Raw genomic sequence first — 19328 nt, 5'->3', positions numbered from 1 at the left:
GGTGCGGTTCCTTCCTCAGACACAGGTTATTCCTGCCCATCCCTGCAGTTCCAGGGGTGGCAGAGAAACTGATTTTGAAGTAACAAGTAAGGACTTCCAAGGACTTCCACAACATCAAAAGTCCCACTTTTTTTTCTCATAGATTTTACTAACTCTTAGCCATGCTTTAAATCGTTTCAATATTAAAGTTCATGAAACGAATTTGTCAGTTTTTCAGAAATTATATTTCTTCAAACTAATAAACATCACAGTCATATTGGGTTCTGGGCAACAGTCTGATTAAGTCTTTTCTTTTTGCAAAATAAGAAAGTGGCGTCCCCCATGTATCCATGTGTAATATGTTAAAAAAAATTAACTTGTCCGGAGTTAATTCAGAGACTTAAGACAAGGGGCTTTGGGAAAGCTTGTGTCTTCAGCTGGACTCTATAAAGCACATCTGGAGAGAGCCCTCCCTGCAAACAAGGCCCATGAGATAGATACACACGGACTTGCATCCTCTGAGCCCCGGCCTATACAGAACCCCAAGAAGGTACCCATGGTATGCCTGCTGTTGTTGGTTTTTAATACTTTGTGCCAACATCAATGCAGCAATCCCTTATAAACACTATGTGCTAGACAGTGTTTGGAGAGATACTGTTGGAGAGACCATCAAATTAGATTCTCCAAAGTGTCTCCGTGTCAGTAATCTGGTCAGGACCGGTCCTGCTCTCAGGATGAAATCTGTGTACAGCAGACTGGATCCCACAGCTGTCACCTCGAAAGGAACCGCTTGGATATGAACTGTGGCAGCACCTCGCCAGCTTGGCCCTTACGAGGCCCCAGGCAGAGGGCACCACGCAGCCCGCTGACTGAGTTGCCCTTTTTTGTAGAAGGCTTCAGAGTTCAAGCTAAAGGCATCTCCTCCCTAAATACGCAGAGGCTTCTGCGGAAGCCCACTCAGTTCCTGTGGCTTGAACTTGACATGGTTCGAAGCCAATTAAAACGATGGAAGGGGCTGCATTAGCAAAATCCAGTTTTCAAGGTAATTTGGAAATAAATTCACGACTTTCTTTATGTTGCTCTGACAGGAAGTCATGTCAAGACACTAAGTGAGGAAATAACGGGGGGAAATGAAGGGACTCCGGTTTGGAAAATTCATTTTGGTTTTGGGTTGGATCTTGCTCTTTTATGTCATCATATAAATTGAAAACTTAAATTTCATACCCTCGGCAAATTGACTTTTTAAAATCTCTGGTAGGCTTCTGCTTCGAATACTAAGCTGTCTCTGTTCAAATATAGTTTACTTCAGCATGTAGGCAGATTATGTTCAGAATTTGTTGGAAATACATTTTTATTCCTCACTTTCAGTCATTATATTATTTGCTAATTTTTATACTGACGTAGTATTCTTGCCAACACTTTACGTTTTGAATATAGATAGAATTGTAATTACTTAATTCACACAGGGCCTCGCTCTCCAAGGCAACTGGACCAGAGAGTCATGTTTTCCGTTTCATATCCAGGAACCATTTCTAAGCCAGGGACATCTGCTGTCCAAACGCAATTACGGTCATTGTCCTAACCAAGTAGGTTCCAGCATTCCCTCTCTACTATCAGACTGCTGTTTTCAATTGTTGCAGAAAATACCAGCCCTTTAAAGAGCAAAACAAAACTTATTTTAAAATTCAAAGCATTTGGGGGATTTGCCGTTTTTAAAATGTTTCATTTTACTTTGCACGATACTGTACTTTATTTTAGAGCACAAACAAGAAGGGAAATGTAAATAACAGCACAACTGAGACCCCGGCCCCAACTGTCATTGTCATGAATGCTGAATACGACCCTCGGGTGCTGTTTGCACAGCCAGACTTACGCTGGTTTAATATTCCGCCCAGCATGGAAAGTCTTCTTCACATTTATATCTAAGTTCAGAGTAGGTTCCAGGCTCCACAGAGAAGTAAACTTTGGTATGTGGTTCTTGGTTATTTCCAATGGCTTCGTGTCCTATCTGCTGAACGGATCGCTGCTCTTTATGGGAAGTGGGCCTGTCGCAGTGAGCGGCACCTGGGACGTGTCTGAAAGCGTCTGTTGAGTGAGTGGCTGCGTGGAGACCAATTCGGCCTGTAAGCCGGTTGCTCTGCTCCGATGCCAAACGCACGTGTCCCACCTCCGCAGGCCAACATGCCATCACGCCATCTCCTCACCCTCCTCGTCTTTCTTCCTGAAAGTAGTTTTATTTTCTAGTTTTAACATTAAAACGTGAGCTGTAAGTCAGTTCTTTCTGAGTGTGGCAACTGTAAGCAGCACTGTATGTATGTAAAAGGCTTTAATGTCCAAAAAATACAGCCAAAGAGAAAGAAAAGGAAACTTGCTGTTAATCCCATCTTCCAAGGTAACTACGACACGGCAGGCTTTTCAGATCTCTTTTGACCCTTAATTTTTCCCTTAATTGTTGGCTCATGGTATCAAGGTTGTTTTCTAAACATTTTTTATCGACATATTATGAATATTTTCCCAAGTAACTATTTATATCTATCGTATCTAGTTACACAGTCGTATCAACATTTAATTAACTGATTCCTTGTCTGAGACATTTGGTCTGAATCCAGCCTTTTGCTATTGGCAACGACCCTACCACGAGCACACCTGTATTTTCTTTTGTTGTGATACTATCACCTTATGATAATTGCCTGGATCTATGAATTCATTATTATAATAATAATAAAATAACAGTATTCTATCATTTCTTCTTTATTATGTGGAACACTTCTATAAGTAGCAATTGCCCCCAAACCATAAGACTGTCCTGAGATGTGGATTATGCAGGAGAGGCAGTGTCAATACTTGGTTCTTTCAGGTACCCGTTTCTGAAACAATGAGGGCTTTTCTTTCTAGGGGAGACTTTACTGATGTTCACCTTCACCAGACCCCCAGGCTTTGCTCCGCTCTTCAAACCCGTCATCACCAGCCCTGCTCTGGCATGCTTCCCAAACCCGGCCCTGCTGGTCTGGGATTGAGATTGATAGTGTTCTCTGCCTCTTATTGCTATGGCCTGAATTATGTTCCCCCCGAATTCCCCTGTCACAGCCCTAAACCAGAGTGCCTGTACTTGGAGACAGGCCTTTAGGAGATAATTGAGGTTAAATGAGGTCATAGGTGTGGGGAGGGGCTGATAGCACAGGATTAGTGTCCTTATGAGAAGAGAAAGCAGACCACCGACTCCAGTGCTTGCTCGCTCTCAGTGTGCATGGCGAAAGGAAGGGCTCGTGTGAGCGCACAGTCAGACCGCAGACTGCGAGCCACCGCAAGAGGCCTTGGCGTGAGCTGACTATGCCGGCCTTGATCTTGGACTGCCAGTCTCCAGAACGGCGAGACGTGAATTTCTGTTGTCTGAGCCCCTCGTATGCGGCACTTTGTTTTGGCAGCCTGAGCAGCTGAGTCACTCGTTAAGCTATAGGTGCCTTTTATGGCTTCTATTGGCTCCTCTTGTTGATCTGTTAGGATTTTGGAGGATATGAAGAGGAATTTGGGTTAGGCCATTGCTCATATCTAACAGTGTCTACAAATCCAGGCAATACATTGGGACATATTCCCCTTATTATCAAAGATAAGGTGACCAAGCCTGGTTTAACTTAAGGCTGTTAGAAATGTTCCTGAGGACTAGGATTTATTTCATTCTAACTGGTGGAAATCTTACTACTATGTCGAGTAGAGTATTAGAGGGTCCTGGAACCCTCCCCATCTGTGACTCGTGGTAACTCACACCGATCGTCTTCAGCAAGGCTGATAGCAGAAGTTCTTATTTATCGACCAGTAAAGACCAGCCACTATCTCAATGACGCCACTTAAAACACAGTCTTGTGGTTGGGAGTGTGGTCGCCTGAGTGAGACTACCCGAGCTCAAATCACACTTCAGGCAGGTTACTTCATCTCTCCTGCTTCATTTTGTCATCTTCCTGAAGGACAGCATACTAGCCACGAGGATTAAGTGACATAATATAGAGAGGCTTCCTGACACATAGCAAGCGTGCAATCACCGCAGGTGTATTTACAACAACCAACTAAGGTTATGGATGGTACAGAGATTGGTACAGAGAATCAAAACATTTCAGATTTTACTAATTTCCTCTTTACTTAGAAGCAGTCACATAAAATTAGGTAGAATTCGACATATTACCCAGAAATATGTCTGCGACTTCTTTCTTACATTAAGAAAGTAGAAGCACGCGGGACGGTTCTTGGCCCATAGGAAACATCAATAAATATTTGTTAAGTGAATAAAAAAATCACATAATAAAAATCACATAATAAAGTGACGTGGTTGATTTTGTCTCACCCCACTTGGGAGCACAGGATAGAGGAGCTCGATTCTTTTGCAAGTATTTTATGGAGCTTCAGAGCTCCGAGGGAGTACAGCAGGTCCTCCGACAGCACCGTTTCCTTCAACGTGGTTTAGTTATAACCCTGATGCGACAGCGCAGGAACTTGGCTCCTGTTCGTGCCCGTCAGCCCACAGTAGCCCCGATTTCCTTACAGTTTCGCTTCAAGTTGCGGAACCCAGAGACGACTTTGGGGACTTGCTGTATGTGTGTGGCTGGCCATCGGCTTATTGATGGGAATTTGCAAGGGTAGACAGGAGCCCTGTCACCTCCCATGTGCGATGCTGCCTGGGTTCACTGAGCACCCCTTACACCCGTGGGTGACATCTTTTCTCTGATGTGTGAGTGATCTTTCCACACCAATCCTCCGCCACCACCTGGGTGTCCAACAATCCAGTTCATTTCTGACACTCGCTGCCTGGAGTTGGCACAGGGGCCACAGGTTAAGGGCTCAGTCCCACGAGCCTGCCCTCAGGTCTCAGGGGCCACCTATGCTTCTGACTGAACGGTTATAAGTGCAGAGGTTTCGTCAACCCTCCTCAGGTTCAATAATCCAATAGAATGACATCCAGAACCCCAGAGAGCATTTTACTTACACTCACAAGTTTATTATAAAGGATACAACTCAGGAACAGCCAAATGAAGCCATGGATAGGGCCAGGGATGGGGTGGAGGGGAGCTGGGTACACCAGCCTGAAGGTACCTAGGGGCCCACCCTGAGCCCCTCATTGGCATAAACTTGGGCGTGGGTGAAGGGTGCTCCTTAGGAGTAACAAGATGCTCCCACTGCTCAGGAAGTCCAAGGGTTTCGGCTCTGCCGAGAACACCGGACCAAGGCAAAGAGCACATCGTTATGATTCCACACCCAGTTTTTGGCCCCTTGGTCCACACTGTCCTGCTCTGTGTGGTCAACTGTGGCCCAAATCCGCAGGTCTGTCGTGGTGGTTGTCATTCAGTACACCTTCACTGGGCGTTAAAGCAGCTAAACAGAATACGTAAAAATCACCAGACTTGTGCCCAGCTGGCGTGGCTCAGTGGTTGAGCATCGACCTATGATCCAGGAGATCATGGTTCGATTCCCAGTCAGGGCACATGCCCGGGTTGTGGGCTCGATCCCCAGTCGGGGGCAGGCAGGAGGCAGCCGATCAATGACTCTCTCACCATTGATGTTTCTATCTCTCTCTCCCTTCCTTGCTCTGAAATCAATAAGTACATCTTTTTAAAAAATCACCAGAATTGTGAAATAGTATAGAGTGAGATTTAAAGACATAGTACGTCTCCATAGAATCAATTGTTTAATTCATTGACTTTTTACTTATCTTTATTATTGAAAGTATTACAGATGTCCCCTTTTCCCCCATTAACCCCCTCCACCCTGGTCCCCTCCCCCTCCTCAGGCCTTCATCACACTATTGCCTGTGTGCATGGGTTATGCATATAAACATATAAGTTCTTTGGTGAACCTCTCCCACCCCCACCCCTGTCCCTCTGAGATCCGTCAGTCTGTTCTCTGTATCCCTGCCTCTGGACGTATTTTGTTTGTTAGTCTATTTTGTTCATTAGATTCCACATATAAGTGAGATCATGTAACACTTGTCTTTCTCTGGCTGGCTTATTTTGATTAGCATAATTCATTGACTTTTAACTGTTATAAATCCCATGTGGCTGCATCCTGGTTCCGACTAGATTGAGTGTATTTAACTTTAGTGGAATTTTCTTTTATTTTCCTAAGACTTGCTCATTTCTCTTCGCAATTTAGAAGTTCCTGTTTTATAGCCATCAAAGATTACTGTCTGTGTTACACTCTGTGTTCAAACACATCGTGGGTCACTGTTTTTACTGATCTTGAGACTCTTTTCTCTGCACTGGTGAACAGTTTTCTGAACATCCAGGGTCCCTTCGTCTTGGTCTTTCCACTTGTTAGTAGTCAGCCACATGACAAAGGAGCAGCAAAAGACAAAAATACAAAAAACCCAGACCACACCTGTGGTAGTCTCACCAACGCGACCCCCGTGAGTGCTCTTTTCCAGTGAGAAGGCTTTCCTCCACTCGACCACCTCGCTGTGCTCTGTGCTCTTTGCCCTTTGGAGTCAGTACTTACATTTATTTCTATTTTGGGTCAAAATGTCAAGGGGCCACCCCCATAAGTACAAAATTAGATAGTTCTGTACCCTCAGGGGCTCAGAAGAAGAAAAAGCCCAAGATATAGCCATGCCTAACATTTCAACATCTGTAAGTCAATCTGCATTTTGAAAGTCAGAACATTATGAGTGTGTCTGTGATGAAGTGCCTCCGACCTTCATGAATAATTTATGGGTTATTTTTAAGAAATGAGTAGATCATCATTATATTTAACTTACCTGTGAATCAAGCAATAACCACAGCGTCCTTGTGGTGTTCAGGTGAATACTAAATGAGATAATTCGAGTGGTGTTTGGCAAAAGACCATTGCCCGCCGGCCTGGTCCCACTTACCTTGCTTTGGAGTTTTGCTGTAACGCCCACACCTGTTAAAATGCTAAGCAGACAAAGTACTGCAAGTGGCAAAGGGAAGGACACCCATAAGGAAAAGTCAGTAAAAACCAGACCTAACAGGTAAAGAAGAGAAGAAACAAATGAAAAACGAGCACTGAAATACGACTGACGCCAACAGTAACTGGGAAAATACAAGTGAAAACAAGAGTGGAGCACTCGCTGCTAGCAATGGCATCAATACACCCAGAGCTGACTTCGGCTGTAGGAAAATAAGAATTCTTACCCAGAGCTAACAGGAACTAAAATCACTGCAACCAGTTCGCAGCAACCAGTTCGGAGAGTAATCTAGAAGCATTATTCAAAGCTTCGACGTTCACACCTTTTGACTTGACAATCTAATTTTGGTAAATCTGTTCTATGTAAGTAAAGTACCAGTATGTGAGAAGGTATCTGGGCAAATATTTCTATGACAGCATTGATTATAGTGGCCTTAAAAAGGAAAAATAATTAGAGAAAACTTGATACTCCATCAAAGGGAAATGATTAAATAAATGTGGTCCATTCATAACTTTCAAATATTATTTGACCATTAAACAATCATTGGTCCGAACTATATGTCTGAACCTGGAAGAATGTTTAGAAACATACAAAATAAACAAATGACTAGCAGAGTAATATATAATATGACTATATTTTTTATTTTTTAAAAAAGAAAGAAAAAATATAGAACATATACACTTACATTTGTATGAGCATAGAGAAAAATGTGAAATGCGAGTGTGAATAATTATCACGGTGAGGCAGCACTGAGGGAAGGATAAGGGTATCATGAACTTTTTCTTTTTATCTTATCTGACGTGTGCTTGTTAAAATGGGCATACTTTTATGGTGTAAAAATACCCAATAAAGAAGATAATAATATAGACTATTAATTTGAAAATACATGGCCCAATGCTTTGATAAATACATAGTAAGTTTATGTGCCATACCAGAGGACATAGGTTTTTATATCAATTCTCACAAGATATGGGACATTTGAAATGAATTAGGGCTTCAACACTGAGTTGATCTAGGGCAGTTGCTTTAACTTATACACAGAGCAGGGCGTCGTCTATGCCCACTGAGTGAATGCACCGATGCCCGAAGTGCCAAACAGAGAGTGAGGGAAGGACTTGCCCACATCACAGCCAGCTGGTGGCAGAGGCGCTTCCAGAATCCAGACCCTCCGATTCGGGTCCAGGGCTGTTTCCATGAGGACACAGGGCTGGGAGAGCAGCTCAGAGACAAATGTGTGTGTTGCCTAAAGCACTGACAGGCACATCTGGAAAAGTCCTGTCCACCATCCAGCTGTGAATTTACCTAGAGGCAAAAATCATGACCTCACAGCGAGGAACCATAATTGTTTCCTCCTCGAAAGCCTGTTATTTTTCATTTTTGGGTCTTTTGTTTTTGTGTTTTGTTTCTCTGCAGCACAAAGCAATGCTTAGAAACTAATTTTAAACACATGAGCCACACAGCCATGCCTAATAACCAGATGTCCTGCCCTGGGGCCTGCTGCTGTCAGAGGCGGGCGGGTGACCACACGCTACCTCGTGTGGCCGGCCTCGTGATTTCTGTGGCGAGCCCTCCTGTGGTCCCTCCGAGCACTAAATAAAGCATCAGTATGGCTACGCGATCGTTCCTTCTGTGGAACATTTGATTCGCACGTTTTCTGGACTTTCCTCACACCCCAAGACTTCCTCCCTGGCCCCCCGCTCCACCAGGCGAGTGAGAAGCCCTCGGTGACGGGGCTTGGAGTCCATTCATAAATAACTAGGGTGCCCTGCAGCCACCAAATTTCCCCCTGACCTTCTACTCCCACACTCGCCCCCAACACACATTTCCACTTTTACTGCTACCAGAGCCTCTTACCGCGCAGTCACCGTTCCTCTCACCCTCAGCCAGCAGATCCAAAGGCCCAGTTTCACCTCCTGACACTTTGCTCCCAGGCTTGTTCCCCTGAGGTGTGTGATTCCCCACCCAGCCTTGTATTTTCTCTCCCTGGAGCTTGGCCGAGGACTTGATGGCCCGCTGGGCTGGGTCCGGGCCCCGCTGGACGGAAGGAACGGAAAGCTCTCTGAGGGAAAGACAGCCGCCCGCCTGCCCACCCCGGCGGCCTTCCTCCCGGGATCGTGCAGTGTCCGCCGGCTCCCCGAAGGAGGCTGTGCTGTCAGAGGAAGGGACGTTCCCTAAGCAGTTGCCTGGTGGTCCCCGAGCCCCCGGGGGCTGGGCTGCCGGTCAGGGCGCGTGTGCCAGGGCCCTCTGCGCCCAGCAGGTGCCAGAGGCCGGGGCGCTGGGCCAACAGGAGAATCGTGGCTCAGGCGTGTGGAAAGCCCCTGAGCCTGACAGTTCTGACCAAGTACAGCTTTGAGAAACCGGGTCTAAATATAGCCCACGGAGGCCCTGCTCAATTTTTGAGAAATCGGGACTTATGTGGAGCCCTCCTCAACCTCAGTGGTGCAGAGGGAACCCGTAGCTTCTCTAGTCTTTGTCGTAAACTCCTGCTTTTCCCAGTCAGCCCGCTGCGTAGCTCTCTCAGGTGTGGCTGGTGTTACCTATTTAGCATGTGTGTGACCAAAGGAACCATTCGGGGTGGCAGCAATGTCTCAGTGTACTAACAGAGGCGATGCCCGAGGCCACCCCGGTGCTGGCAGGTAAGGGCTCATTGTGACCGTGGTTTCTGAGAGGGGACAGGGTCACCTGGGCACCACTATTTCCTGGAGGGCCTCTGTGTAATTGAGGAACAGGTGCTCCTCCTGGGCGTGGTCACCGCATGACAGCTCGGGTCCACAAGTGAATGGGTGACAGCCGCCTTCCCTGAACCCGGGGCAGGTGCTTCCGCAGCAGCTCGGCAGCACCCTGGCAAGTTCCTGCCCTGAGGCCTGAGGCTTCCTCAGTTTCCTTTCTTGTCAGAGGGTGTCAAAGGGACGTGTTCCCTCTGGACACGTGGTTTGGGTTTATGTGACAATGGGATCTCTCTAGAAGTTTCCCAGGTGAAAGATAATCTCTTTCTTAGTACTCTCCCTAATCCTTCATCTTTATTTTTAACATTTAAATACCTCCGAGCTATAGGTGTATTTTGTGACGTGCAGCATTAGGGTCACCGTGCAGGCCAGAGTGGCTTTTGAGAGGAGGGGTTGTTCTCGTAACATATTCCGTGATTTTGTTAACACTGACTTTGAACCCGCTTCGATTTTCCAAACAGACACACTAAATTTGTAATGACCTCCAGGCAGTTAACCTTGTTGCTCAGGGTAGTGGCCTCACTAGGTCTTCTAGCCACGCTCATTCCTGAGCTTGACTGCAGATGACGCTGCGTTTGCTCAGAGGCAAGACCATGCTCCAGCTGCTGGTTTCGAGAAACCCTGGAATGTATGCTCCACGGGAGTGGGGACCTCCCTTTCCTTTTGCCCCTTGACAGGAGGCCCCCGCCACCAGGAGCATCTGACACGGGCTAGGCGCTCACTGAGCACTTGCTGAATGGTAAAATCTCGTTTTTTTCCTGGTTTTGCTTTTTCATCTCTGCAGCTCCGGGAGGATGAGTTCAGACACTGCAGTGCTTGGGGAGCCTCTGTAACTCAGAGTTGAGGCCACAGCACAGGCGCCTATGTGCGGGGTGTTTTCTACGGACACAGATCTCTACAGTGCAGGTCGTGTGCTACTTTCCAGCCTGGTCCTAAAAGCTGCTGTATCTTCCCTATAACTCATCTCTCTCTTTTTTTTTTTTTTAAATATATCTTTATTGATTTCAGAGAGAGGAAAGGAGAGGGAGAGACAGAGATAGAAACATCAATGATGAGAGAGTCACTGATCGGCTAGCCCACAGCCCGGGCATGTGCCCTGACCGGGAATTGAACCCCGATCGCCTGGATCCTAGGTCGACGCTCAACCGCTGAGCCATGCCTGGCCGGTCTAACTCATCTCTTTTGATGGAGCATTTTGATTTGGAAAGGCTTTAAAAATGTTATTGTCACTGTTTATTTTTTTTCTTTCCTGCAATTCATTTAAAAAAAAAGAAAGAAAAGAAATCTTTTCTAGACCAGGTCTCCAAGACAAACCAAATATTTACACTCACCTAGAAGTGGGTCTATTAGCCATACCTTTTAGGTCTTTTCTGTAATCTATTTTATAAAACGTAATGAAACATTTTTCCTATTTGCCTTTGCTTGTAATCTTAGTGAAGTTCTCACATGTGCCTTTATTGGGTCGAGGTAGATTTGTCCTCAAAGAAACTTCCTTCCACAGCTAAAATTACTTTCAGAGTAGTGAAGCTATACCAGGAAATTCCACTGTTCACTGATAAGATCTTTGACTTTTTTTTGAGAGAGAAAGAGAAACACTGATTTGCTTTTCCACTTATTTATGCATTAATTAGTTGACCCTTGTATGGGCCCTGACCGGGGATCGAGCCTGCAACCTTGGTGTATCTAACCTGGCCAGGGTGGTCATTGACTTTCTTATATGGCTCTCCCTACTCATTAAAATAATGTTAACAATTTTCCTTTCTCTTTCATGGTAGCTAACTTACTTCGAGGATGATTCCTAAATTTTCTCTCCAGTTCCTTCAGAATTCTTGGGTGAATCCAGTGTTTTGTTTGCGTATCTTCACAGCTAGGCTTAGAATCAATCCTGTGTGTACTTGAGCTTGGACTTAGGGGGTGAGGAACACGCCCAAAACCCTTAACAGGCAAGTCAAAAGTCAAGTGTCCGCACTGTGAACAGCCACTGCTTGTCCTTTGTGAGTCCATCTTCTGCACTGCAAGACAGGCTGGTTTCTGCTTTCTGGCTGGTTTGGCCTCTCTCTGGGTTCTGAAATAGCCTTCTATTAAAGTTCATGAAGCCTCATACTTTGAGCCAAGTCTGGTCATGTTTGCTCTTGAATGCTTTCCATTGAATTCCTTCCTGTACCAAAGGAAAGGCCTTTGATACTCTGACAATTCATTAATGAGAAAAAGCAAAATATAAAACTTTATAAGCATACCCCTCGTCCCAATTTACAAAAATACAGATGTGTGCATAGAAAGAAAACAGGGTCCATCTACTATGATTCTGTTCTGAATTTTCTACATGGAAGTTGTATTATTATAGAAGTGACTGTAAACATCTTTATTACAAAAGATTAAAACACTTGTTATCCCCATTCATTCAGCATTTCTTGAGATGTGACTTAGATTTGATATGAACATATATACACACACACATATATAAAGCAATTACTAACTTTTTTCATCTTCAAAATTCAGTACTTTCCCCTGGGTATTTTATAACTGTTTTTCTAAAAACGAGTCTGAGCGATCCCTTGGCTTTCCCAGTCTCACTGGAGTGCCAAATTTAATCGCATTGTGATCCCCCTCACGGCTGACCACACTCAGTTACTTCCTGGACCGATACCTAATTTTTAGCTCCTCAGGACCCAATTGCGTATATGGCCCTTGCTTTCCTTTCTGTCTCTTTTGAACCATACTTGTGACGGAATAAAGAACTCTGTTAATCGCATCGACCCCTGCCAACATCATAGTTGATCTGTTCTAACTCTTCACCTTTGGCATTGACTCATATCCCTGCTCCCTGGAAGGCAGTGGCTGAGAGGTCACCTCGGGCAGGTAACTTCATCTCTGTGCCCCGTTTCCTTGCTCAGGCCAGGGAAGCAGCTCCTGCCCCAAGAGGAGCTCTGTGCGCTGCCAGGCTCAGCCGATGCAGACATCGCTGCGACCAGAGGAGGAGTGTTTGCACACGCTCTGACCAGTGCCAGCTGAATGCAGTGAATGTCATTTCCCCAGGAGAATTCTACTGCGTCCCTTCGTCCTGTTAGCACTCCTAAGACAATGTCGCTGAGCCCACCTGCTCATCCTTGTCTTCACCACAGACTGCCCCCCCCGCCCCCACCGGAGATCATCCTTTCTCCACTTGATCTCTGAAATGCCAGTCCTAGGGGAATCTGCTTCTGGTGCCCGTATCTCACCCACTCTAGGGAGTCCTTGTCTAGTCTCTGTAGAGTTGCATTTATACAAGTTCCAGAGTTGCTTTTACGTCAAGGCTGTGCAGATGGGTGCAGAACAAAAACAATTTTATAGCAAATAACTTCCGCTCTTTTGGTTTCTCACATAATCATGACCATCGATAACTCCCAGCTGCATTTAATGGTTTGGTATTTAAAACAAACAAAAGCAGCCAGTGTTATTTTCCATTCCACCTAGGAATAAATGACCCATCCTCTATAGTCAGAAATAGACAAGTTCCATAATAGTTTTATTTCATAACTTTGGTAAATAAAAGTAATAGTGTGATAGAAATCCATTTTAGATCCCTTTGATGTTTTCTGATGTCAAAGGTCTTATTGTTGTGTAAAAAAAAAAAAAGTAGTGAATGAAAGAAAACATTCCCCTTTTATGCACATTTCCTACTTTTGGCATCTCATCCAAAATCATGAGGACACAGGCTTGGCTGATTTTGAAGTTTAGTGGGCTTTTCATAAAGATGTTTAAAGAAATATTTATTGAATTAAATGAGAAACAAGTCTTTCTGGGTTTTTGTTTTTCTCCTATGGTGCCTGACTTCCGGCACTAACCCGAATTTCCAAAGGCTGGCTTCCATAACCTCACTACTTCAACACACGTGTTTACTGTAAGTCCACAGGGAGGTGCATGTCAACCACCACAGAGCCCAAGTGAAGACTTTCAGGGGTTAGGGATTCCATTGATTCTGTGTTTTTTTCCTGTTTGGGTTTTAAATCTTGGGCCGGAAATAGCTCATTTTATTTCTTGGAGTCCTTGGGCTAGAACAGACCACCAGGGTAATTTGATTCGCACGATGCTCATCTCCCACATTCTTTTGGAAAAGCAAAACATTCTTTGCTTTGACTCACACTGATTTCACAAATCTCAAAGATTGCTTGGCTCGCGTCTGAGTTTCTGCTACACAATGAAATGCTAATTTCATTTTTATAAAATGATTGCTACATTGAACATAACATAATTTAAGTGTCAAATCCAATTTTATTCTGGAGTTTTAATTTTTAAGTACTTTTTAACTTTTAAAATAATTTCAGATTTACCCCAAATTTCTAAGATGTATACAAGGATTTTTTTTTTTTTTTTTCTGAGCCATTCAGAAATCAGTTGCTATTGGCTGAATTAGTGAGCATGTCCTACAACCGAGAACCTTCTGTGTAACCACAAGATAGCCATGTACTGGGGAGGAAAGCCTTTCCTTTATGCTCTTAGGTTCCATGTCAGGGAGCTTGGTAATTTAACTGGCAAAGACTGATTAACAGGAGAAAGGGAATACACATTTATTAATATTTTTATTTGCATGGGAGTTCCCAGAAAAGAAATGAAACTCAAAGGAGCAGTTAGACTTAGGAGCTTCTACGCCCTTCCCAACAAGAGAAAGGGGGTGCGGGCTTCAGGAGATGATACACTGCGGGGGAGGGAGGAGGAAGCCATGGGGGGGCAGGGGGAGGGAAGAGCCCGTTAGGAAGATTTGCGTATGCAGACTGGTATCGGTGGGGAGAGCGGAGAGGGGCATCGTTTATGCCACTTCCTCAAAGTGGCTTTGAGGGAAGCTTATTTTGTGCTTCTAGGGAGGCCAGGGCGGGCAGAGATCTCTTCCTGTGCTTGGCAATTCTTAATTGCCCTCGGCTCAAATATTTGGGGGTGGCATATCCTGATTCCCTTCACATCAAAGTCAGAGAATGAACACCGACACGCTATCACACGAGCTTATCTGTGACCTTCACAGAAAAAGAAGATCCAGCGCAGGAGCCTTCAGTTTTCATGGTTTCCAGCCTCTTTCAGTCTCAGCTCCCTAGTCTCGGCTTGACTCCCGTGAACTGCCACCTGAGGAAATTATAGGCCTGATATTCGGGCGCATGTCTCTCAGTTTGCTTTTGTGTAATGTTGTCTCATCATTAGATTCCTTTTTGGGCAGGAACTCTACAGATGGAAGCTATGTTTTCTTTAATGCATCCTAAGAAGCTCAGTTTGAATTTTTCTCATCAAGAGTGATTTCAGTTTTATTATTTGGTCAAGGTGCTGTCTGCCAAGACCCCCCAGTGTAAAATTATTCTTTAGTGTTTCCTTCAGTATTCAGTAAGAACTGGGGCAGGGAGATCTTTGAAATGCCGTACATATCGCATTCCTCATCAAAATTTCAGCCACTAGTTTTACCATCCGTTGACATTTCTTACTGAAATTATTACAATGACGACTGCAGAGCAGTGATGTCTAATCCCACAATCTATTCTTTACTTATTACTGGGCATTCCAATGTAAAGAAAAGGCATCTCCTGTCCCCATTTATATGTATTTAAAAATGTTTTATAAGTATAAATCAACGAATTCTTATTTTATTTAACGAGTCATAATACATGCTTATCATTATTTATTTTGATGCTGAAACCTCCCCAATTTAACGAGTTCTTTGAGTACGTCCTAATTTCTGGCATAAAAAGATTTTCAAGGCTCATCAATTTCATATCCATATGGACACCACACACACAAAGAATAAATATGGATTATTGCAATGTTTAACAAAATCAACTCACCACCAGAGAAGGAAAGCTATGTGGTGTAAGTCTATTACCTAAATGTTAATAACTACAACGTAAAAAAAAAAAAAAAAAAAGTCTATTAAAAAGGAGCATGGTTCCTAACCAGCATTAATAATTAATAATTTTTATTAAAATTTTTAAGGTAAATAAAACAAAAAATGAGCTACAATTAATACATGTGTATACACCACACATATGTCTCTCTCTGCTGAACTCAAAAGTCCAAATGAGAACATGAGCCCAGAATGTGAGCGTCGGAAACTGGTTTCTGCCTGAACTGGATGCACAGTGCCCTCTAGAGGCGGCGCTCAATATTGTAGCCCTTCCACCTGGGAAGGAGCCTGATTAAATTCTACCCCTGGAGGTTTTCAGAAACAGTTCCCATCAAACACATAGGATTACTCACTTGAACTCGGTAAATGAAAGGAAGATGTAGAGGGCCAAGAACGTGGCTCTGTCATGTGAGAATCTCGGACCCAGCTTCTCTCCTCCCTTCGATGTCCACACATATATTAATTGATGTGCCTGCTGAAATGCTTATTTCCAAGAACGTTACAGGCGAGAAAAACCCTTTTCTCCAGCAGTATGCTCGTGACTCGCTGTGTCTGCACACCCCAAATTGCAAGTCTCTCTTTTTGAGGAATAAATCCTTTGTAGTGACAGGAAAAAATTCCTTTTCTCTGTCTGTCTTGTCTGGGGCTCCCAAGAGAAAAGCCGACAGATGTCAGTTTTCTGCGGCACGGGAACCTTCCTATGGAAATGAAGACCTCCCGGAGCCTAGATGCTCTTATATTAACTTGAATGAGGGAAGCTTCTGTGGAAAGATGAGATCCGTGGTGAGGCTGAAGGGAGACAGGATTGCTGCAGCAGGGTCGGTCCCTGCAGAATTCTCTGGGCCTTAACTGCCCACCTGGCGGAGAATGCTCCGCCCCTCCTGGTGCAGGGAGGGCCTCCTTCACGGGGGTCTTACCTCCTGCTTTCAGGGAGAAGAAGGTGATCGGCACACTTTTCTTGTGTCTGCTGTTTTTCAAGCGCCTTCAGCTCAAAATCACCCTTATGCGGAAGCACCCGCCACCCTTCAACAGTAACAGTCAAATACGTAATTTTCTGTGCTTGCATAGCTAGTTTAATTTCGTTCTCTGCCGGACATCCATCAATAAATCAATGTGAGTATATTTACACTGCAGAGCAATGGTGCCAAGGTATTAACCGGTGATACGAACGTTAGAGTAAGTGCCGAGGTTTTCCTTGACTTAAAAATAAAGGCTTCACTTGTTGATAACGCTGGTTAGGCACCAGGTTTCCCGTCGCCTCGGTATAGAAGAGTACTCCCTTTTTATAGTCTTTTCGAGAGAATGTGATTTAAATAAATTAAAAGCAACCTTGAGGACAGACCGCCTATGAAAACAACATTAAGAAAGCACCCCGTTGGCCCGACAGCTGTCCCGCTGCCTTCCTCCTGTGCCCCCCCCCGGGGTGCCTCGGACGAAGGGCGGGAGCAGTAGCAGTGCTGGCTCGGCGTCCTCATCTGTCTTTACCCGCGTTCCTGCGCCCGGGGAGAGAGACCCTCCCCGTGATCTGCAGGCTCAGCCCATGCATGAGCCCTGACGGGTGTCATTTTTCTTTTAGCGCACAGGGCCGGTTAGGAGAGGACGGTGCTGGGTGCTTGCCTTGGGGTGAGGCTGTCGCCCTATCCCTTCTTCTCCAGTGTTGCCCTGACTGCGGGTGTGATTCCGGGGCACTGGGCAGGACTCAGTTCTGAAATACCCCCAGGGCCCTGTCTGCTGCCGCCTGCAGCTCGAGGGCTTGTAGCAGGAAAGCGTGTTCCCGGTGCGTGCTCGTGGCTCTCGGCCTCTGCAGCTCCTCTTCCCAGGGGCAGGTGCGTGGGGACGAGCAGGGAAGAGAGAGCACGGGTCCCGCGGAGAGACGCCTCCGAAGGGGACAGGACCAGCCTCCCCGTGACTTCGCATCAGCTTCTGCTCCCGCTCTACCTTCTGTCCTGCTGATCTCAGTTCTTGACTATTTGTCCTCTTGTCCAATATTTCATAGTCCCCGTGAGGCTCCGGGGTGCCCGGATGAGCAAGCCAAACCTGCCCCTGCCTCCAGGAAGGTATATGCGAAGGAACACGCCGTCACAGTAAAGTGTGACAGGCTGCGTGATGGGGAATGCGGGCTGCTATGGAAACGTACAGCGGGGCCGTCCGTGCAGCCGAGGGCCAGGCTCCCTCCCAGAGCTAAGGGGAGACTATCGGGTGGCTAACACATAGCTGGGCCAAACAGTGTGTCTCTAGACACGGCCGCCTGTCTCCACCTGCCCGGGGGGATGAGGGCTGCACCGGTGCTGAGCGGCGTCCAGGAGGAGGCCGCCCGTCTCAGCAGGACCGCTGCAGGAGGACTGCTTTCCGCAGGACTTTCCCACCTTCGCAGCCTGCACAGCACCTGCGGCTGCTCCCTGTCTCCGCTCCACAGGGCTCCTCTGTCCCACATTCCTCCCGGTGCAGCCACAGCATGTGGCACCTGCTCAGTGACCCAGCACGTCACAAAGGCAGAGGGTAAACACATAGGGATCCAGCCCAGAATGCGGGTTGAGGGCAAGGATGGATCCATGTTGATAGGAAACGTCCCCCTTCCTCTGGGCTTTGATTTCAGACCTGCAAAGACCAATGTAGACACTTATTTAAATTATTAAACCACATAGCCTTGGGTTAAACTCTATACTATGCTTTCTTGCCCAAGGCCCACCAGCTCTCTGAGCCATTCTTTTCTCTCCGACTTCGTTCTAACACCTCAATTGTTAAAGTTCCCATTTTACTAAAATAATTAAGACACCATGGCTTGTTCATCTAAAATGCACATTCATGGGGCTGTATCTCTATTGAGCAATTTATTTCTACCCAGAATAGCCAGCAGGGTACTCAGAGTACTGATCATAATAACACAAAGCCAAGCCTAAGAATCACCACTCCTTGTCTCTTAGACAACACTCCCATTCGGAGTCACCAAAGGTCACAATCCCTGGTCCCTGACATCTGGAAACATTTCCAGTCTAGGGGGACCCGCCGTGGATTTTTCCTTGTCTTATATTTGAAAATGGGCTTTGTTCTCCAGGCCCTTCCCGAAAAAGTCTTGGCTATGACGTGGGATCAAAGCCTGAACTGTGACCTTGGCAGCAGGCGGGGAGGAAACGTGGACACTGGGGTGGGCGAGGGTGTGGAGGAAGGAAGGACACAGAGCCCTAAATTCTTGCCCTGGCTGTGCTCTCGTGGAAACCCCTGAGCCTCATTTCTCTGTCTTCTAAGTGCAGGAAAAGAATTAGATCATCTTCAGTTATTTCCAAGACTGTAGTTATACTGTTTTGGTTTTGAGTGTAATTATTTCTTCAGGAATGTGTGCTACATGCCAGTACTAATGGGGCAACCGTAGCACGTACCCATGAAAACCGAGCCTGGAGGGCCTGGGCTGCTCTCTCACCACGAGTCATTCCCAGCAACTGCAAACTCAACGGTCTTAAGGTGTAGACACCCAGGGGGCTGATGTGCCGTGCACAGGAGTGAGAAACAGGACATCCACACAAATACAAAGTGAACACACGCCCGCGGTGTTAATTCAGGTCGTTATGTGGGGAGGCACCCAGAATGTTAAGGAGGCTCGTCTGAAGAGCCTGGAAGAGCTGAGCGCCTGCAGGCAATTTAATGAAGGGAGGTTAGAATAAGACGGAGGGGGCACGAAGCTTGCTAATGCCCTGCAAGGCAGCACGCAATAGCCTTGGAGGTTTTTGTGTTGTTTTTTTTAACAAGAGAGGCATCTACAAATGAACAATGTCTAGGCTCTAATCAAATAGTAAAATTTAGATAGTCCCTGGATGAGCCTATTAAACCATGCCATTCGAGGACGTGGGTATCTTTT

Source organism: Miniopterus schreibersii, assembly GCF_964146895.1.
Source record: "Miniopterus schreibersii genome assembly, chromosome: 4".
NCBI classification, from domain to species: Eukaryota; Metazoa; Chordata; class Mammalia; order Chiroptera; family Miniopteridae; genus Miniopterus; species Miniopterus schreibersii.
The sequence above is the reverse complement of the archived record's forward strand: the minus strand, read 5'-3'. Positions refer to the sequence as shown.